This window comes from Pongo abelii, chromosome 6 (genome assembly GCF_028885655.2).
Source record: "Pongo abelii isolate AG06213 chromosome 6, NHGRI_mPonAbe1-v2.0_pri, whole genome shotgun sequence".
NCBI classification, from domain to species: Eukaryota; Metazoa; Chordata; class Mammalia; order Primates; family Hominidae; genus Pongo; species Pongo abelii.
The window spans coordinates 64540858-64564079 of NC_071991.2; the positions used below are offsets into that span (position 1 = coordinate 64540858).

The 23222-nt window shown below is 40.4% G+C and overlaps 1 protein-coding gene and 1 pseudogene across 1 annotated transcript in view; one reads left to right on the forward strand and one right to left on the reverse strand.

Moving 5' to 3' along the window:
- SP8 (Sp8 transcription factor) overlaps positions 1-9686 on the forward strand; it is a 203312-nt gene extending 193626 nt beyond the window's left edge. The window contains exon 7 of the transcript XR_008527006.1: positions 7008-9686. The gene's annotated coding sequence lies outside the window, so the exon portion shown is untranslated. The remainder of the gene's footprint in view (positions 1-7007) is intronic.
- Positions 9687-15958: 6272 nt separating this feature from the next.
- On the reverse strand, positions 15959-17634 carry LOC100434667 (ras-related protein Ral-A-like; annotated as a pseudogene).
- Between the last annotated feature and the right edge of the window lie 5588 nt (positions 17635-23222).

Consider the following 23222-nt stretch of genomic DNA (forward strand, 5'->3'; position numbering starts at 1 on the left):
GCCGCAATAAACATACGTGTGCATGTGTCTTTATAGCAGCATGATTTATAATCCTTTGGGTATATACCCAGTAATGGGATGGCTGGGTCAAATGGTATTTCTAGTTCTAGATCCTTGAGGAATTGCCACACTGTCTTCCACAATGGTTGATCTAGTTTACAGTCCCACCAACAGTGTAAAAGTGTTCCTATTTCTCCACATCCTCTCCAGCACGTGTTGTTTCCTGACTTTTTAATGATCGCCATTCTAACTGGTGTGAGATGGTATCTCATTGTGGTTTTGATTTGCATTTCTCTGATGGCCAGTGATGATGAGCATTTTTTCATGTGTCTGTTGGCTACATAAATGTCTTCTTTTGAGAAGTGTCTGTTCATATCCTTCACCCACTTTTTGATGGGGTGGTTTGTTTTTTTCTGGTAAATTTGTTTGAGTTCTTTGTAGATTCTGGATATTATCCGTTTGTCAGATGAGTAGATTGCAAAAATTTTCTCCCATTCTGTAGGTTGCCTGTTCACTCTGATGGTAGTTTCTTTTGCTGTGCAGAAGCTCTTTAGTTTAATTAGATCCCATTTGTCAATTTTGGCTTTTGTTGCCATTGCTTTTGGTGTTTTAGACATGAAGTCCTTGCCCATGCCTATGTCCTGAATGGTATTGCCTATGTTTTCTTCTAGGGTTTTTATGGTTTTAGGTCTAACATTTAAGTCTTTAATCCAGCTGAATTAATTTCTGTATAAGGTGTAAGGAAGAGATCCAGTTTCAGCTTTCTACATATGGCTAGCCAGTTTTCCCAGCACCATTTGTTAAATAGGGAATCCTTTCCCCATTTCTTGTTTTTGTCAGGTTTGTCAAAGATCAGATGGTTGTAGATGTGTGGTATTATTTCTGAGGTCTCTGTTATATTCCATTGGTCTATATCTCCGTTTTGATACCAGTACCATGAAGGATATGAACAGACACTTCTCAAAAGAAGACATTTATGCAGCCAACAGACACATGAAAAAATGCTCATCATTACTGGCCATCAGAGAAATGCAAATCAAAACCACAATGAGATACCATCTCACACCAGTTAGAATGGCGATCATTAAAAAATCAGGAAACAACAGGTGCTGGAGAGGATGTGGAGAAATAGGAACACTTTTATACTGTTGGTGGGACTGTAAACTAGTTCAACCATTGTGGAAGACAGTGTGGTGATTCCTCAGGGATCTAGAACTGGAAATACCATTTGACCCAGCCATCCCATTACCGGGTATATACCCAAAGGACTATAAATCATGCTACTATAAAGACACATGCACACGTATGCTCATTGCGGCACTACTCACAATAGCAAAGACTTGGAACCAACCCAAATGTCCAATAATGATAGACTGGATTAAGAAAATGTGGCACATATACACCATGGAATGCTATGCAGCCATAAAAAATGATGAATTCATGTCCTTTGTAGGGACATGGATGACGCTGGAAACCATCATTCTCAGCAAACTATCGCAAGGACAAAAAACCAAACACTGCATGTTCTCACTCAGGTAAGAATTGAACAATGAGAACACTTGGACACAGGAAGGGAAACATCACACACCAGGGCCTGTTGTGGGGTCGGGGGGGCGGGGGGATAGCATTAGGAGATATACCTAATGTAAATGACGAGTTGGTGGGTGCAGCTCACCAGTATGGCACATGTATACATATGTAACAAACCTGCACGTTGTGCACATGTACCCTAGAACTTAAAGTATAATAAAAAATATATATATAAGGGATCAACTAGTTTGAATAATGTCTCTAGTTGCCTGGTACCTGGCCCTGCAGTGATTAGGGCAGGGGGATAGTGTGAAAGCCTGATAAAGGATGTGGTTGAGAATACAGGTTCTGGATTGGTTGGCTTCCGTATAAAAGGTATATCCTGGGAAATGAGTTGTTTTCTATCTCTAAGAATTAACTAATCCTGGGAAGGACAGACTTTTTAAGGTCAGCAAGGCCCTCAGATAGTGAAGCATCAGAAAATAAAAACCTAATTAGTACAAGGGGAAGCTCCTCTGCTGTTGCTATAAAACAGGACAAATGCTTGAATTCATACATTAGATGTACTTGTTGCATGTGTGTGTGTGCTGGGATTGGGGACTGGTGGTTTCTTATACACTAGCTTTATTCTGATGTGATATGTTAATATTCTATCACTTTTTCTAGGAATTAAAAGGCACTCTTTAGCAGCTTTAAATTCTTAATAGACTAAGTATTATAAAGGCATTTTTAATTTGGAGCAAGAAAAAATTGAACTCTATGGCAACATCTGGCATCCAAGTCCAGGTGTTCTGCAATTCTGTGTGTGGCCAAACGGAAGTAATAATTGGTTTTCTTCTTTGGAACACAAAGCACTCATATATCGTGAGTGGAGACCTGAGAAAATTTATAAATGAAGAACTGTATCTCAACAGTTGCCACTACAGGTATGGAATCAGGAGGTTAGCTAAGATCTCACTGGTTCCCGATGAAAAGGATAATTTTCCACACAGACCTAATGCTGTCTAGTGAGCCTCTGAGAAAAGTGGATCTGCGTAGATGCCCGAGCTATAGGGTAGAAGGGATCAGGATACAGACAAAAGAGGAGGGAGGGGTCAGAGAATGGAATGCCAAGAAGGAAGGCTCTTTGAGCACGGCCATTATCCCATTTTTCAAATGGCCTCATCTGATCAGAATGGTGGTTTTCCTTTTACCTCCCCCAACACCTATGATGGATTTTATGCTTCTGGGAAGTCTGGCTTCTAGAACTACAGAAACATGTATAGGTGACTGAAAGGCTTCAACATGAAGGGTGGCAGAGGTATGGCATGACTTGTTTTAGCATTGGTATAAATGAAGTTAACCTATATGTTTTAGAAAGACTTTCTTGACAGATGGGATGGCTAATTGGTGCAGCCACAGGACAAGATATACCCATTGTGGATGTGTATCAATAATATGACTTTTGCCAAGAATCTTAGGAATGTTTGCTTGAAATTATTTTTAAAATATTTTGAGCCATAGAATTGTGATAGTCATCTCGCATCTCTAAGCCTTGGTTTGCTCATCAGCAAAATAAGGAAGTTGCCTGGATGTCAGTGGGACCTTAAAAATTCTATGATTCTAAAATTCTATTACATAAAATTCTAAAATTCAATGTTCCATTGCAGTCTCAGGGGTGCAATGGATCACACACCATGTTAGTCATAAGATCTGGGTCAGAACATATTTTCTACTTGTTTGCCGCATCACTTTATGTCCACAGTTCTTAGCTAGAGGTTACTCTGTCCCCCAGCAGAGGATAGCTGGCAAAGTCTGGAGACATTTTTGGTTGTTACAATTGGCAGGTGCTGAGGCGAAGGTGCACTAGTGGGGAGAATACACAGATGCTGCTAAACACGCCACATTGCACAGTACAGAGCCCACAACAAATAATTATCCAGCACAATAATGCCTAAGTTAGGAAACCCTAATTTAGATAAATCAGCTCAATCTTTATGATTCTTGGCTTCTGTATTAAATACTTGTGTTTTTGAGGATAGTAAATGAGATTGCTATGAAAGCACACAGTAAGTGATAAAGCGTGGTGACATTTGTGGTCATCGATCTAGGGTGTTGCCTCCGCAGGGATAATAGCAGAGAGGGAGGTCTACTGGTGGGGCAGAGCTGGCTGGGACACAGCAATGAGGGGTGTCCACTGACATTTTGCAACTTGGGAGGTGTTACAAAGTGAAATTTATTGCTTCCTTGACACTTTTGTTATCATTGGCTTTTCCTCTTTCTTTTCCTATGGTCTTTTTGATGGAATTTCCTGGAAGGCTTAGGAGACACTGATGTCTGTACAGTGTAGTGGCTGAGATCCTGAGCTTTGAAGTCAGGCAGATGTAAGCATGAATCCTGCTTTATCATTTCTGGGCTGTGTAATTTAATGTTTCTGGCACCTAGATCTTTCATCATTAAGGTGGATGCAACATTTCCTACTTAATTAGGCTGTCCCGAAGATTCAGAGAGATATTTAACGTGAAATATCTCTTTGATAACAGAATAAATGGGAGCCTTCATCATCACCACCGTCATCATTATTGTCTGCAGTTAGTGCTATATAGTCACTTGAAGCACCTTTGCTCTTTACTTTTCTGTCACCTAACTCTTTCTCTCGTGGAGAAAATTGTCCTTGGCTTCCTTATGAGCAAGTCAGTACCTACTCCTTTTCCCTGGTAAAATCAGCCATCTAAATTTGTATTAGATTGGGATACAAATAGTAAAGTTTCAAATATAAAGTTGTACAAGCAAAGCAACAAAAATCCCTCTGTGGAGGCTAAAGGGACTCCATCTTGGCTGCTAATCCGCCATGTTGACTTCTGGGAATGCCTAAAGATTTCTATTTTCCTGTACTTACTGTAAATCCTGCCTTTAGGTCAAAACAACCTTGATATTATCCTAAAGACATACTTACCATAAATTCTGTCCTTAACCAAATTCTTGCCATTCTGATTCTTGCCAATTGAGATTGACTTTGATTGTCGTACACATTCTTTTGCTGTGCTATATAAGCCCTGCATCTCAGTGCTAACAGTATGGGTGGGAATCCAGCATCTTGTCTCTCAGCTGCCTGTGACATGGCCTCTGTTCATAAGCCCTCATTAAATGTTTCTTTCTGAGAAACCAGATATGTCAGCCTCTTTCTTTGGCCTTTCAGCTTGGTGAACTTTGTGGTTAAGTTTGCATAGACTTGCTCACCAAAGAACACCCTTCCTCCCTCCAAAAACAACAAAAATGGGGGGGGGAGGAGGGAAGTTACTGACTATAAGTTACAGAATTTTGTTGCTAAAAGGAATCCTATAGCATAGGGATTCCCTATCTAGTTTTACATCAGAATCTCCTTGGGATCTTTCTTAAAATACAGAATCTGGAACTCTAACCAAGCCCTACTGAATCAGAATCTTTGGGATAAGGCCAAGAAGTGTGCATTTTCTAAGAGCTTTCTGGGTTCTGAGTGGCTAGGTTTGGAAACCATTGATCAGAATTTAACCAGAGTGCCTCTCAATCCTGGAGCATTTAAACAATACAGACACCAGGGTTCCACATGATACCTATTGGACAGAATCTCTGAAAGTGGTCATCTTTGACATAATCATAGGCTTGACTTTACAGCAAACCTGAGACTAGGCTGGAAAGGGTTATTATATCTGATTTTTGGTTGAGTTTGAGGACTAAGTAATCTTAAGCAGTCTGCTTATATTCGATAAATGTGGCATATTTCATTATTTGTCCAAATTATTTGCTGTCCCTCCTTACTATACCCTCTCTGGAGCCCCTTCCATTGCGAGGAGTATACTTACTCTCCCATTGACCTCTGGCTTAGCCTTGTAACTTGCTTTGACTGATGAATGTGAGTGGAAGAAGCCTGTGTCATTTCTAAGCAGAAACTTCAAGAGTCATCTCATCTGTCAATTAATTTTTTCCCTCTGCCATCAGAATAGCATGTCCTTATTAGTAGCTACTTCTTCAGCCTGAATCCCAGAAGGAAGAAGTATTAGAATAGAGATGCAGCCAGACTGCAATGGTCATTAATGTGAACATGAAATAGATCTGGGTTGTTTTCACCCCCGAGATTTTGGGATGACTAACACTCCTCATGGCCTCCCACCCCACCGACAATGGAAGAGTGAGAATTAGAGGCAGCTTTTCTGTCCATCTTCTCCCACCCTCCTGTGGTTTCTGTTATAATACTGAGAAGGAGAGGAAGAAGGTTGAATTTGTCTTAAGTGGGGAGAGGACTATTTGCTCCCACATCAGAGCTGAAACTGGGAGAAGGTGTGTTTTTTATCTACTCACTTAGAATTTAGAATGGAGATCTCAAATTTCTTCTAGCCCAGGAATTCTATTATTCTGTATTCCCAAAGGAACATCACTGTCCATTTTTGCTACCTATACCAGTCCTATTTGTGGCGTTATGTAATTGAAGCCTGTCTTTGGCATTAATCTGTGGGATTGGCTGTGAAATAAACCATTGTATATAATAATACTTAATATAAGAAAAATGTTTGCTACATTCCAAATAATAAGCCAAAAAGTAAACTTTTGAAACAAGCTCTTCCTTTACCTTAGGTTCAGGTAAAGCTTAGAAGGCCAAGATGATGTTTTCTAAGGAAACATTTTACAAGGGTGATTGTGTGGATTCCCATGCTGCCCACAGCGGGGCCACACAAATCAGGACTTCACAATATTTTCTTGCGATACATTTGTTTACATATTTATTCCTAGGCCTGTTTTCTCCCACCACAAAGCCAGGTTCCTTGAGTTAAAAGGGTTACTTTTTCAACTGCTATATATAACAATAATTATAGTCTGCTCCAGTTCTTCTACACCCTTCATTATTATTCAGATTTTGAGGTCTATGGCAGATTAGAATTCCTACGTCATTTTCAGAGATTTGAGATATTTTCCTCAACCTCATTATTTTCCAGCATAAACATCTGAAATCAGAAGCAACGAGGTAATTTAAATGAAGATCAGAATGAGTTATTGACAATTTCAGATAAAAAAACACGTTTTTGGTTTAAAAAAATATCAAATTGGAAAGAGGAGGACAATTATTTCCAGTAAAATGTAAAACCATAAGAATGGCTATTATTTATGGGCTACCTACTCCAGGCTGAAATCTTACTATATAGGATTGTATCGAATCCTCCCCAAAGCTGCCCGGTAGGCTGTATATATGTCGCCTTCAATGTTTGGGATGCGAAGATGGCGCCCCAGAGACCTCAGTCTGTCTTAACGATCACGTGACTTTATGGGAAGACCTGGCATCCGATCCCAAGTCCCTCAGAAGCCAAAGCCCACAAACTTCCTCTACGCCACACTGACTTTCTCTCATTTGGCTTTCAAGTGCGTTTCTACTCTGGTTATCATGTTTATCATCTCAAGTTTCCTACTCAATTACATACTTTATTTCCAAAATAAATATTTATCCACATAAACCTCTATCTTCACAGGAAGCAGAAAGTTGAAAATCGCATAATCTCCGGGAAAATTTCTGATGATCTTCCTACGGGAAAGGGAAGTTGCGGTTTGCAAGGAGCACACGCGGGGACCTCTTACCAGCAGTTTGTGGGTCGTCGGACCACAGGAGGATGGGGGAAGCCTTTGGGCAGCCAGAACACATAAATCCATATCTGAAATACCTTCATAAGCAGTGTAGTTGGTGGGAATAACTTGGGTTCATTAAATATTCTGTAATATTCTCTTTCTAAATGCTTTGTCCAATTATTAAAGTCAGAAGAAGCTATGCGACCTGTCAGCCACTAGATGTCATTGTTGCTCACGAAATAGAATGGCTCATTCTACAGTGTTTATGTGTAGATCCTTGAATGACTCCTGTCCTCTTCCCTGAAGTTAACCCTTCAACTAAGAGCTATGAGTAATATAGAACATGTGGTTTCTGATAACAAAAAACTTGTGTCCTTGATGGAAGCACGATAAACCTATCTAAATAGTTACAGAATATCACAAGAGTGTGCATTCATTTATGAGCAGTTACAAATATGAAGAACAGAGGTAACAAGAGCTCTCAGATCCAGAGAGAGAAATAAATGTAAACTGCACTGGCTGTGGAAGCTTCCAGAGATGTGGGACTCGGTAGCTGTTCTAATGGATGAGTAAGAGTAGGGTAGGAAGAAAGCAAGATCATTTCAAGAAGGAGGCATGCCATGAGCATTTGTGTGATGGTGGGAAAAAAAATACTGAATTTGGGTGAAGTAGAAGATTCATTCTGGGAAAGGTAGAGCTGCTGGTGAGGGTGACAGATGGTATAGGAACAGAAAAAACACAGGAGTGCTTGAATTTACCTTCCATCCTGAATTTGCCTCTGAAAGTTTCTGAGGAGAGTGATGTGACGAAAATTGCACTTCAGGAAGATGAAGTGTCAGCGGTGCATAGATCCAGGAGAAAGGAAGAGTCATATTAGGGAGAACACATACACTACAGAAAGTGGACAACTGCTACAGTGTCCAGGTAACAAACTATAGCAGAAGACCAGTAAGGTGAACACAAAAAAATGACTGGGCTACCCTGACGTGGCTATCTCTAGTTGACGAAGACATGCTCCTGAATGGAAGGAATTAAAATATCTGGAGGCTTAAACCTTGTGAATGGCCCTTCATTGTTCTCAGGACAAGGGCTCCCCAAGTCACCTAGGGCCACAGGTCCAAGCATCCTGGTGCTATGCCATTTTCTTCTTTCAGTTCCTTGAACTCATCACGTGCCTCCTGCTTCAGGCTCTTGCCTGAGTTGTTCTCTGTCTCCATCCCCTCTTCCTCCACCCTTTCTCCCCTTACTCGTCTCTCTGTGTGCGTCAGTTTCTCTACAATACACTCTCATAGAACCGGGAGCTTTCGCATCACAGCATTTATCCCTTTTCATTTATATTTCATACTTATGTAATTGTTTAACATCTGTCACTCCTTCTAGAATATAAATTCTGTGGTAAAAGGGCTTATGTCCTCATTTGCTCTCCATCATGTCTATTCTCATCACTGTGGGAAACAGAGAAGAATCATTGCTTCTCTACTGGGTCTCTGATGAGCCATAGAGGGGAGAGGCGGTGGCTAAGAAGCTGAGGATTTAGAGTTAAATGACTCTAGAAGAGATGGTTCTAATCATTTTAGTGTCCCTCCAAGTTGCCCAGGCATAGCAACTTTACAGTTCATTGACATGACCTGCAGTATGGAGCCATTTGCATTTTGGGCCTTGTAAGATGTAGCATTTTACAATCTGTTACAATTAAATGGCATGGAGCTATGATTGTTGGACCTGGAGATGAAGTAAAAGATTCAAGTCATTTTGAAGATATTTCCACAAATAATAAGGACCTTTACTGAAATGGCTCTGCAAAATCATTAGAAAGTTTTGGTCAAGATTTATTAACACTGCCTTTAGTAAAAGAGGTCCCTGTGGTGGCTGGGACAAATAGCTTGAAATGGTCTTTCAATTGCAAGAATACATTCAAGGCCTTCTGACACAATTTCTAGATCAGTCTTTGTTACAGAAAGTTTATGAATGGTTATTTGCCATGTGGCCAAGAAAACACAACAAGCATTTTGTGCAGTGATGACAGGATTTCCTGTGTTTAGCCTACTGTATGGATAATTCATGCTGATGCCTGGCATATGACTTAAATTCTGTTCTTGGCTTTTAGCTAGTAACCCCCTCTTAGTAAGCAATGAGTCAATCAATGATCTCATGCAGCTAATAGTGTGATTAGATCAAGAAAGACACAGTAGCTATGGAAAGTGGCTCTATTTGCATTTTGTGTTGTTCTTTTATGTTTAGAGTTATACTATATTGTATATTTGAAAAATGACCACAGCCATATTTCCAGGTCTACATGCTTTTCCAAAACACCGCTATGCCCTCTCGGGATTGAAGGCTTTTCTCTCATCCTTGAAATTGGGTGCATTTTGCAGTTGTTTCAACAAATTGAATATGGTGGAAGTGACACTGCATAACTTACAAGGCTAAGTCAAAAATGTGTTATGAATGTATTGTACATTTCAAAATAGTTAGAAGTGAGGACCTCAAATGTTCTCAGTGCATAGAAATGATAAATGCTTGTGGGATGGATATCCTAAATACCCTGACTTAATCATTACATATTTTATTTGTGTAACAAAATATTGCATGCACCCCATAAATATGTACAAATATTATGTATCAATAAAAATAAAATAAATTTCAAAATGTGTTACGGCTTCCACGTGGTCTATTATCTCTCGGGATGCTCATTTTTGCAACCCAGCCGACATGCTGTGAGAAAGCCCAGCCACATGAGCCATCCAGGACTGTGTAGGATTATCAGCCCACAGACCCAGCTTGGGTCTCAGCCTGCTGCCAATGTCAACTTACATGTAAATGAGCCTTCAGTTGATTCAGTCCCAGCCTTTGAGCTATCCCAGATGATGCCAGACAGGGCATAGATGAATTATTCCCACCAGGTCCTGTCTAAACTGCAGGTTTATGAGCATGATAACTATTGTTATAAGGTATGAAATTTTGGGTCACTTGTAGGTAACTGGAGAAATAGCCTAAAACAGGGAGCAAAACATTCTATTTCAGCTTGCCCTTGTGCTTTTGTTCATGTTATTCCTAGGCCCTGAAATATCCTTTCTTTCCCTTCCTTTTTTTTCCCCCCCGCTTGTCTAACTTTTCTGCGTATCCTTCATGAATCAACACAGGTGTGAATCTCTGTAGGAAGTCTTCCATAACCCTTAGTTAAATGGCCATCCTATGTGTGTAAACCTCAATAATAGTCCCAGCCAAATGTGCTGCCAAGATTCATTTACATGTTTGATGCCTACACCAGTTGATGCAGTCATCTTTGTATCATTAATCTCCATATATTCACGGACTAACACAGTGCCTGGTTCCACCACCTACTACCTTTGTGAACTTCGTCAAGTTAATGAATGTCTCTAAGACTCCCTTTTCTTATCAGTGAAAGAGATAAAAGCTTCAACCCATAATGTTTCTGTGAGGACTGAAGGTTAAAGTCATGGAAGTTGCTGGCATATACTAAATGCAACATAAATTAGCATAATCTCAAAATAGGAGGAAACAGCATTCCAGAAAGTGGATCTAACAAACAATATGTTGAGATCCATTATTCAGAGTTCTCGACACCTCCTTCCTGCTCCTCCACTGGGCAGCTTTGAACCCATTACATTTCCCCCATCATATAATTTTCTTTGTACATTGCTCTCAAGGGGAGAGCAGGTACTGCTTAGAAAGGGGACCTTAGTTGGATTGACGGATGGGTTTTAAAACTCATAGCAAAGGCAGAAGTCTTAAAAGCCAAGTGCTTAAGACAGATAACGTGTTTTAAAGTTCAAATGCCTGGCTTTGAATATCAGAATACAAAATCTTGAAGGTAGCAAGGCATGGAGATCATGCCCAAATCAACACAACATATGGTGATGTAAGAGTTAGTGGGAGAAACCCAAATCCTGAGCAGTCCTCCCTGTCCTCCCCACTTCCCAAACAGAAAGGAATGGATGTGTTGTATCCTAGAGTATCCTACCTGTTGCATAGCCAGGGGAGACTAGAATGCCTGTTAGAATCCCTTGGTTATCATGGGGTTGGAATAGCAGACCAGCCACGGAATGATGAAGAGCCTGGACTAAAAGCCCCGAGGGCCTCCTTACAGAGCCTTTGTGTACCCCAAGGATGAAAGAAAGCATCCAAGGGGAGTGTAGAGTATTGAAAGAGATCCAACTGATTTGAAAAAAACCTAGGGCAAGATAAGGAAGACATGGGATGTGTGTGTGTGTGTGTGTGTGTGTGTTTGTGTTGGAGGGTGTTAATGGCTCAAGGGCATTATCATCAGTGTCTCCCAGCCCATAACAACAAGCACCTGTTGAAGAGATTTACAGCTCAGCAGACACCAGATGTTGTACTAGGTATATTTTATTTTGGTATGATTGGCGTAAATTCCCAGGTGTAGATGAATAATATGAATGCAACTTATTTAGGTAGAGATTCCCTTTTTCTTCAATTACTCCTGCCTTAGAATGGAAGGGGTCTTATAGTCTTCAAGTGAGTAGACAGTATGACTATGTCCAGACAGAATGACAGCAGTGCCCATCTGCAAGCTCCGTGGGTTTAGGGCAATTTGTTGACCATTTCCTGTTGACAGCCTTTCCAACAGCATTAATCCCATGGATGTGGTTTTCCAGCAGTTTCAGCCAGTTCCTTCCTAAGAAGTCAATGCACAGGATTCAGTGGAGGCCAGCGGAAACGTCCCTCTCCTAGAGAAGTGCTGCTTCATCAGGACTTGCAGCTCTCAGCAACATCAACCTTCTTATCACTGTAATCTGGAAGAGCACATGCTGTTCTCGATGATGTTGGCAACGGGCTTTATGAGAAAATGTCATGGAAGTTGTCCTTTCCAGTTATAGCTAAACCACCAGGGTCAAATTTTATTTTGCACTCAAGATCCACAGATGAATACTATTGCAAAGCCTGCAATATCCAGAGATAAAGTGCTCTATGCTCTGAATCGTGCAATTCAGAAGGGAAGCACAATGAGGGAGTAGTTCTAAGAGGGGGTATTAATCGGACTGCTTAGGTTCTTGTCTCAGTTTCAACATTTACCAGATCTGCAAAAGTATTTTACTCTTCGTTCTTCAGTTTTCCTTTCTGTAACATAGGCAATAATGTGCTTCCCTTGTAGGACTTGGGAATTAAATAAGAAAACATATAAGAAGCACAGTGCTTGGCATTTTCTGAGCTCTTAATGAATGCTGGCTTTGTCATGAAGTTTATTATTGCCAACATTTATGGTGGCAGAAAATGCTGGTTGGCTGCCCTACAGACATTTCCTGATGCACTGTCTTCCTTGTAATCAGAGTGCTAATTTTGTATATTTATCTGGGAACCACATGCTGATGAATTTTGATTGAACTAACTGCTTGTTAATAAGTGGCTCTCCTATTTCTGAGTATTCAGGGCATGGCACAACTTGCCTAAAGGGAGACCTGGGCATGTGACTTGCTGTGGCCAGTGAAATATGAGATGCTTGACACCACAAACAATGACATTCATGCTACATGTCTGTCACATTACCTTCTCTTGAGACTTTCAATAAAAATCAATGAGCTTTTCACTTCAAATCACAGAAAGACTACAGTGTGGTTGTTATCTGTTACCATACCATTACCGAGTCCATCTTGGCTGGTATATAAAAGCAAACTGCATGAAACCTGTTTCACTCTTTGATAACTATTTTGCATGGCATCTTTTTGTCCCTTAATTTTTAAAAATTTTTGATTTTAGTTTTCGTAAGTTGTTTTCGCTGCCATCAACTTTTTTGGTGGAAATTACTGGAAATTCTGGAAATTATTAAATCATAGTTCATATCAAACTGTGCTGATTGAGCTTTTGCCATTGTGAGTTTTCTTTTGTGGCTATTATTTCTCTTTTTTAAACTTTTGAGTTCAGGGGTACATGTGCAGGTTTGTTACATAGGTAAACTGTGTCATGGGGGTTTGTTGTATGGATTATTTCATCACCCAGGTACTAAGCCTAGCACCCAATAGTTATTTTTCCTGATTCTCACTCTCCTTCCACCCTCTATCTCCCATAGACCCCAGTGTGTGTTGTTCCCCTCCCTGTGTCCATGTGTTCTCATCATTCAGCTCCCACCTAACAGTGAGAACCTGTGGTGTTTGGTTTTCTGTTCCTGCGTTAGTTTGCTAAGGGTAATGGCCTCCAGCTCCACCCACATCCCTGCAAAAAACATGATCTCATTCTAACACGTTTAACTTGGTTGTGCTAAATTCGGCAGATCTAAATTCTGATAAGCAGATGTAAATCTGTAATTTTCTAATCAATAATAAAGGATTATTAGAAAGAAGGCAGAGCATCAAACAGACTCTAGAACGAGACTGGTGAGTTCCAACTCTGGCTTTGTCACTGCTTACCGTGTCACTTGGGGCAAGTTACTTAACTTCTCTGTTTCCTTTTCATCTATGAAAAAGGATCATATCAGCATTAGCATCTAACTCATAAAATATTTTATGACAGTAAATCAGTTACTTTTTTATAAAAGCTCTTAAAACAGTGCCTGGAACAATAAAAGCTATGTAATCTATCTATCTATTTATCTATCTATCTATCTATCTATCTATCTATCTATCTAGATACACACACATATCTATATCTATATCTATCTCTATATATGTATATATATATTTTTTTGAGATGGAGTTTCACTCTTTGTTGTGCAGACTGGAGTGCAATGGCTCAATCTCAGCTCACTGCAGCCTCTGCCTCCCTGGTTCAAGCAATTCTCCTGCCTCAGCCTCCTGAGTAGCTGGGATTACAGGCATGTGCCACCACGCCCGGCTAATTTTGTATTTTTAGTAGAGACGGGGTTTTGCCATGTTGGTCAGGCTGGTCTTGAACTCCCGACCTCAGGTGATCCACCCACCCTTGGCCTCCCAAAGTGCTGGGATTACAGGCCTGAGCCACTGTGCCTGGCCCGTAAATATTTTGAAGTGACTAAAATGTACGGGTTTAACTATTAACTTTATTTTTTTTGACTGTTTGTATAAAGTATACTTATTACTTGCTCTATTCTTGTAGGTGTAAATTACATATATATTATTTAATTTAAATATATATTTTAAAAAGAAGTTTATTGGTCTTTAAATGGCTCAAATTGCAACTAAACAAATCGGGTAGTGGCATCAGCCTAAGACACATGATGCATCTTTGTCAGTTGGCTTCATAGCACCTCAGTACCCAGGAAAGGAAAGGTCTCAAAGCAAAGTCACAATGTTAGTGGTTAGGACCTCTGGTTAAACAAGACTGTGATGAGTACACATGGAGATTGCTGGGCCCGCTGGCCGGTGTTACACTGGTAACTTGAATTCTGCGCATGACATAGCCTATGAGAAATACAAAATGAAAGATGTACCTCTCAAACCCTTTAAGGACAAATATTTAACAGAGAAACTGGATGTAATATCTAAGGAGTGAGTTCCTAGAAAGTCTATTTTTAACTTTACATGCACACCTGTTTCCTGAAATGCCTGAACACATCTTTGACCTGTTTAAATCAGAACTGAGCAAAAGGAAAAAAAAAACTTTGTTGAATCAACTGTCCTAGTTCCACTGCAAAGAGGAAAAAAATATCAGACAGTGGCGTATTTCCCACTGAAATTATGTCCCCAAATAGCGTGCTAGAATTCTTCCGGCAGGAACACCACACAATGGTGACACAGCCTGATGTTTGGTCAGTGTGTGCCAAACATGTTTTCTGCACAGTACCCAGGTTTGACTACTTGACGTTAACTTCTGAAAATGTAGCTACAGTGTTCTTCATTCAACAGTGCAAAATGCATTAGCATTATTGACATTTTCTTCCTGTTCCCTGCTCCCAGGAGATCAAAAACTTAACACTTATATGCTCACCACTGGCAGAAAGTGATTTCCAGGGACCAGCATCTTAAAGAAAAAAAGGGTTCATTCAAACATAACTGGTGCTGAATCCTTGCAGTTGAAAATTATCTAACAAGTATATGCTGGCCCTTCATTTTAAATGAACTTGAAGTTTATTAAAAGTGATCAAAGAGCTCTGGAATCTTATTTTCAAGAACCAGAGTATGGCACACATTTTAAATTTGGACAGGCTCCTAGCAGGCAGTTACTTCTCAAGAATCTTCTATACCAAAGCTGTACTCCATGCTGGGCATATATCTTCTCACAAGGACACATGAGGCAGTGGACCCCTGGTGTCAGTAAGAACACACCCAGAATGATATAACCGGGTATTTTTCTGTTTCTAAATTAAGGCATATTCAAAAATTTCCATGTACAAGTTTACACCACTTTAATCACCAGGTAATTAAAGCAGATTCACAGATGAATTACTCTCAGTTTAACTATATGCAACAACCACGCCAATAACTTTTTCTTCTAAATTTTGCATAACAATGGTTTTAAAAAGTGGTACAGTTTAACTATCATGTTCACAATTGTCATTTTTCAAGGCAGTAGAAGACCAAGGTACTTTAATATGATATAAAATGTAAGCTTTATAATAAAACACCAGAGGAAGTCCTCTTTCCTCCCTCTCCTCACCCCCATCTCACCTCTTTAATTAATTTCAAGAAAGACTGCCTCAGAAACACAAGCTCCCATGCTACATTCAGGACCATGATAACTGTTGGCAATTACTAAATAAGTTGAACTTTGCTTCTAGGTGAAGCCATATTAATTTCTTTTTTAAGTAAATTTGAATTTCACTGCAGTTCCAATTCATGCTTTCAGTGATATACAACAATTTCCAAAATGTTAAAGTAATTTCAGTCTATTGAGCCTTCAGTGGCAATGCTTATAAATTATATTTATTAGCATAGTCGAGATAAGAAAGGAGTTTGGGATTTGATTATAAAATGCAGGATCTTTCTCTGATTGTCTCGGTTAAACTTTTCCTCTTCTTTTTCCACTCTTTGTCATCTTCCATCTTTCTCACTCGAATTTCTCTCATTAAGTCAAAAAATACCTTGTCAACATTAGCTCGTGTTTTAGCAGATGTTTCCACATAGTTAACATTCCACTAGTCAGCTCTGTTTTTTGCCTCTTCTATGGAAACCTGCCTTTTATCTTCTAAATCTGACTTGTTACCAACCAGTAGAAATGGAATATTCTCATCTTCTTTTACTCTTAAATCTGCTCCTTGAAGTCAACTGTAGCTGCAAAGGATTCCATTTCTGTAATAGAGAAAACACAATGGAAGTAGTTGTCTTTAATTGCAGTGTAGTTCTCCTGCCCAGCTGTATCTACGATATAGATCTGTACGTCCTCCCCATCCCGAGCTCCCTTCTTCCGATAGCTGTCTGCTTTGGTAGGCTTATATTCCTCCACAAACTCATCGTATATGAACTGTAGGTGAGAGGTGAAGCCAGCTGGACTTCCTGGGTCGAGTGGGGATTTGGAGAACTTTTCTGTCTTACAAGAGGTTTGTAAAATGCACCAATCAGTGCTCTGTAAAAATGCACCAATCAGCACTTTGTAGCTAGCTAGAGGTTTGTAAAATGCACCAATCAGCCCTCTGTAGCTACATAGAGGTTTGTAAAATGTGCCAATCAGTGCTCTGTAAAATGGACCAATCAGCCCTCTGTAAAATGGACCAATCAGCATTCTGTAAAATGGACCAATCAGCAGGACATGGGAGGGGACAAATAAGGGAATAAAAGCTGGCCACCCCAACCAGCAGCGGCAACCCAATTGGGTTGTCTTCCATGCTGTGGAAGTTTAGTTGTTTTGCCCTTCACAATAAATCCTGCTGCTGCTCATTCTTCAGGTCTGTGCCACCTTTAAGAGCTGTAACACTCACCAAGAAGGTTGGCAGTTTCATTCTTGAAGTCAGAGATACCAGGAACCCACCAGAAGGAACCAACTCCGGACACATAGAGCAGACTTGCCCACACCACCACTGTCCACCATGATGACTTTGTGTAAGGCCAAAGAGTTCTGACCCTTGGGCTTATTTGCGGCCTTCTTGTGTTGTAGTTTTCACCAAAGGATTAGGAAGAATCTGCAGTGCGAGCCAGTCCACTGCCCCGAAGGCTCTGGAAGTCACTGCTGCATGGCTCCTGGCAGAGGGTACTTGGCCCTCATCACCTGGGAGGCCCCGGGCTGGGAATGGCTGAAGGAGGACTCTGATGGGTGGCGGAGGAGCTTGGGCAGCTGGAGGAGGACGATGATTCTGGGGCTCTGCCCTGGGGAGATCCACCGTCCTCCACGGTATCAATTATATTGATGAAATATAGGTTTTGTCAGTTTTAAACTATAAAACGTTTTCCCATGAGTAGAATATTTGTGTTATTTTTACTAATAATATTAATTATATGTGATTTGTTTATTTAAATAGATTTTAGCGGATACAAGTGCAGTTTGGTTACATGGACATATTGTGTAGTGGTTAAGTCTGAGCTTTCACTGTGACCATCACCCAAATAGTGTACATTGTACCCATTAGGCTAATTTCTCATCCCTAAACCCTGTCCCATCCTCCTACCCTTCTGAATTTCCCGTGTCTGTTTCACTGTCTAAGTCCATGTTTAGCTGTTTAGCTCCCACTTATAAGTGAGAACATGTAGTATTTGACTTTCTGTTTGAGTTATTTCACTTAGAATAATGGCCCCCAGTTCCATCCATGTTGTTGCAAAAGACGTATTTTATGGCTGAGTGGTATTTCATGATGTGTGTGTATATATATCACTTTTTTTTAATCCAGTCATTCTTTGATGGACACTTGGTTTGATTCCATATCTTTGCTATTATGAATAGTAGTGCTGTGATAAACATATGAGTGCAGGTATCTTTTTGGAGAAATGATTTTTCATTTCTTTTGGGTAGATATGCAGTGGTGGGATTCTGGATGGAATGGTACTTCTATTTTTGGTTCTTTGAGAACTCTCCATATTGCTTTTCATCGGAGTTGTACTATAGTTGTACATGATTTAAAGTGTTATATTTAAATTTTGTCAAAATCATAAGAAAACTGGGAATAATCTTCCACAAACATTTTAGGATTACTTTATATCAAGGGTTGGCTTATGGCATTACAAATCTAATCATCTATATATGTTGAATCACTTTATTGTGGGTCCTGTTGAAGCAAAAAGCAAACAGCAGGGTTAAAATGTCAAGCTAAATAGCACTGGGGTCAAAGAGGCAGGGCAGAAAGAATGAAGTCAAAATTGCCTGCTTCCTCTTTCACAAATGTTTCTTCTACACATTGATCTTTGTGATTCGTTCAATAATTCTTAAGTTGTCCAACAGATGGTAATTGAGAGCCTCCTACATTCTAGGCACTGGAGATTCAGCAGGGAACAAAGGACAAAGCAGTTGTCTCACAGAGCTTACGTATTCAAGGGGAGGAGGTAGACAAAAGCAAACAGACAAATGCATATATTTAGGTAGTAATAAGTGCTCCGGAGAAAAATAAAGCAGAGTAAAGAAGTTTGGCAAGGCGTAGGTGTGAATTTAGAAAGTCTTCACCGGTCTTTGCTCAGGAATCTGAAGGAAGAGAGAGGGCGAGACAAATGTATACATGGAAGATGACTGTTCTTGGCAGAGGGAAGGATCAAAGACCCTGAGATGGGAGACTGCATGGTCTGTCTAAGGTAGACCAGTGATATGTAGACTCTAGTAAGCCCTTTGGGGACTCGGGCTTTCACTCTGTGTGAGATGTGAAGATGATGGGTGTTCTCAGGCAGGACAGTGACATGCTCTGAGTGAATGCAGTCTGGAGCTAAGACTACTGGGGTTGAGTCCTGGTTTTCTGACCTGTTAGCTGGGTGACTTTGGGCAAATTATTATTATTTTCTCTGTGCCTCTGTTTTCTTTCCTATAAAGTGGGATTATCATGGCCCTGGCTACATAGGATTAGAATAAGTATTAAAATAGTTAATATTTGTAAAGTGTTTTGAGCAGTTTCTAGCACAAACTAATGCCATGGAAGTGTGTGCCACATAAATAAGTAAAGGTATTTTATAGTATCGTTTTGACGATGGTGTAAATAGTGTGTGTGTGTGTGTGTGTGGGCGGGGGGAGTGATGGAAGGGTATTCAAGGTGGAAGCATGAAGACCTATTAGGAAATTAATCTAACATGGCAGTGATGCTGACTTAGACCCAGATGGGAGTAGTGAAGGTAGTAAACAGTGATTAGATTTGAAGTATATTTGAAAATAAAACTGATGGACTAGAAGTGGAGTACGAGTGAAGGAGAAGAGTGGAGGCTATCTCTAAGGTTTTCAGACTGAGCTACTGGGAGAACAACACTGCCATTTTCTGAGGTAAGAAACACTATAGGAAGAGCTGTGGAGAGTTGCTGACCCAATAAAAGTTATATCCTTGGACCAGTGATCAAAAAAGAGATGGTGTAGATTCTGAGTGCAGCCATCTGAATGTTTAATGGACTTAAAAATATAAAACTCCTATTAATATATTTTCAAGACAATAAGAGTGCAAGTCAATCCAGTAGGTATGGAACTTAGTGGGGTATAGAAAATCCCAGGGAATTCAAGATACTATACTGTAATCTTTAGGAATTCAGTGATGAGCTATGAAATACTGAACCAGTGCATTCCTGAGTGTATCTTGAAAACAGATCTTGAAATAAAGTTTCAGAAGTCCATTGGAAGATACGGCTCATAGAAAATGAAAAATTGGCAAACCCGTGATCTGTGGACACAGCCAAATGACAACCAACACAACCAACAATAACACAACAGATAAGCTTTATTTTACTTTCAGTTGCTAAACTTTGTGGAAAATACATCATGTCCAAGGATAAAACAGAAGTTACACTGATCTTTTATGGTACATGACTCAAATTTACTAAACATAGAATTTTGTATAGCTGAAATTGTTTAGTTCTGAAGGCCTTAAACTATGTATTAAGATACATTGAGGAAAATAAGTTTTGCTAATTTGAGAAGACATAGAAAGATAATACATTGAAGTTGAATTCCTTTGTCAAATCTAGTGTGATTTCCAAAGTTTTCCAAGATAATTTGAAATAGCCAAAGATAGCCCACCTCGAATTCAAATAAAATTAATTCAGCAATATATATTTATGTATAATTTACATGACTATGTACCTACAAAAAAAGAACTTACTTGAAATACAAAGGATCCTTGGTGAGTTCTTCTATTTGGAACTTACATCTAATTTGTTCTCTGCTTAAGTACAAAATAAAAACATTTTTCTAGTAACCATTTTTATTTCAGAGTGCAGAGGTGCAGAGGCATCATTATTCCTTTGCAGTGAATAAGCATCTATTTTCATTCATGGTGCTTCTCATTGCTGATGTAATATCTTATATATCTCTAATTCCAGGGTTACTGAACTTAGATCAGTGTGGCTATGACATAGAAAACACCTGTGAATATCATTTAGCTCCAATGTTAATTAAATGTGGATTGGAGTATGATCAAAAAATTAGTAAAGACATGCTTAAGAAGGTACTATAGAAAGAAGGATGAACTTGGGACTGGAAGACTTAAAATTATGCAGTTATCTTTTCACTCAGGTTCTGACTTATCCAAAATGATGTACCTGGGCTAAGGATTGCGGGCAATATTTGGGTTCTGCAAATTTCCATATTTAGAATCAAATTTAGATAATAAAGTATGTATTTTTAAATAAATGATTTGAAGTAGAGAGAATGGTAGTGTCTTTGCTTGTGGCTTTTTTTGGGTTGAATATTGTGGCAGTGGAGCTGGGGAGGGGCCTGCTATAGCAAATCCAGATGCATATTGGGAAAGCTGAGGGTGTTGGGGCTGGTGGTCTGCTTTCCCTGGCAGACCCCCCAGAGCAACCTACACATTTACTTGAGTAAGACATCATGATTTAGAGCTGTAATGCGTATTAGCAGAAGTAGCTTTTGAGGCATAAACTGGAGGTTCCTGGTGCCTTGTGGCCAACCCTGGTAAGCAAGGCATTCAGAGATTCCCTCTGCTATCCCAACCCCCACGAATGTGTGTGTGTGTGTGTGTGTGTGTGTGTGTGTGTGTGTGTGTGTGTGTGTTGGGCATGGTGGTGTAGAGATGATGGTAAGATATGTGAAGTGGTTCAGACCTAAGGTCGGGATGAAGAGTGGAGAGATTTTCCTTCTGGTAGCAAATGGCTGAGGACAACAACAGGTGCCACCATGAGAGCCCAATGAGCCAGACCAACTAGCAACAACTTAGCAGCACCAAAACAAGTCATCTGAGATGTTGAGAGGTGAAGCCAGCTGGGCTTCTGGGTCTGGTGGGGACTTGGAGAACTTTTGTGTGTAGCTAAAGGATTGTAAATGCACCAATCAGCGCTCTGTGTCTAGCTAAACGATTGTAAACGCACCAATCAGCACTCTGTAAAAAACAGACCAATCAGCACTCTGTAAAATGGACCAATCAGCACTCTGTAAAATGGACCAATGAGCGCCTGTAAAATGGACCAATCAGCAGGACATGGGCGGGGCCAAATCAGGGAATAAAAGCTGCCCCCCCCCCCAGTGGCAACCCGCTTGGGTCTCCTTCCCAATGTGGAAGCTTTGTTTTTTTGTTTGTCACAGTAAATTTTGCCGCTGCTCACTTTTTGGGTCCGCACTACCTGTAAGAGCTGTAACACTCACTGCGAAGGTCTGCAGCTTCACTATTGAAGTCAGCGAGACCACGAACCCACTGGGGAGAAAAGAACAACTCCGGACGTGCCACCTTTAAGAGCTGTAACACTCACTGCAAAGGTCTGCGGCTTCACTCCTGAAGTCAGCAAGATCGCGAGACCACCAGGAGGAACAAACAACTCCGGACATGCCACCTTTAAGAGCTGTAACACTCACTGCAAGGGTCTGCGGCTTCACTCCTGAAGTCAGCGAGACCGCGAACCCACTGGGAGGAATAAACAACTCTGGATGAGCCACCTTTAAGAGCTGTAACACTCACTGCAAAAGTCTGTGGCTTCAGTCCTGAAGTCAGCGAGACCACGAACCCACGGGGAGGAATGAACAACTCTGGACGCGCCACCTTTAAGAGCTGTAATACCCACTGCGAAGGTCTATGGCTTCACTCCTGAAGTCAGCAAGATCATGAACCCAGCAGAAGGAAGAAATTTCAGACACATCTGAACAACTGAAGGAACAAACTCTGGACACACTGTCTTTAAGAACTGTAACACTCACCGCGAGGGTCCAAGGCTTCATTCTTGAAGTCAGTGAGACCAAGAACCCACCGGAAGGAACCAATTCCAGACACAATGTGACCCTGGTTGGCCACCTAGCCATGGATATAAGCAAAATCCCCAAATCCCAGAAGATAGCACACACAGGCTTCAGGGTGTACCACGAACCCACAGGGAGGAATGAACAACTCTGGATGCGCCACCTTTAAGAGCTGTAATACCCACTGCGAAGGTCTATGGCTTCACTCCTGAAGTCAGCAAGACCATGAACCCACCAGAAGGAAGAAATTTCAGACACATCTGAAGGAACAAACTCTGGACACACTGTCTTTAAGAACTGTAACACTCACCGCGAGGGTCCAAGGCTTCGTTCTTGAAGTCAGTGAGACCAAGAACCCACCGGAAGCAACCAATTCCAGACACAATGTGACCCTGGTAGGCCACCTAGCCATAATAAGCAAAATCCCCAAATCCCAGAAGATGGCACACACAGGCCTCAGGGTGTGGAGTGAAAGCCCCTGTCCCTCAGCACAAAAATTTCCCATAAACTCCCTCATATGCCCAGATGCCAGAGGAGGAAAGAACTGAGTATTTACTTTAAATAAATTATTTTCTGCTCAGACTCTTTTAAAGAAAAATTATTTAATAAGGGTTTCAAACATCAAAACATTAAAGAAAATAGTGTAATGAACTGCCATATATTTTGATTCTAGAATCATCAAGATACTGCCGTGGACACATCACCTATCTTTCTTTTTCTGTTTCTTTTTTTCCTCATTAAACTTTGCCTAAATGGGTCTCAAAATTCTGTGACAGATTTTTGGTTAAGTTTTTTTCTATTAAAATGTACTGATTTTGAAAACTAATAACTTAAAACTGCCACATGAAAAACAACCCAAAATGGTTCGCAAAACATTCTCCTTCTGAAGATTTTACAAGGCGTTGTTGTCATTAACGGGTCTTTTACTGTTAAAC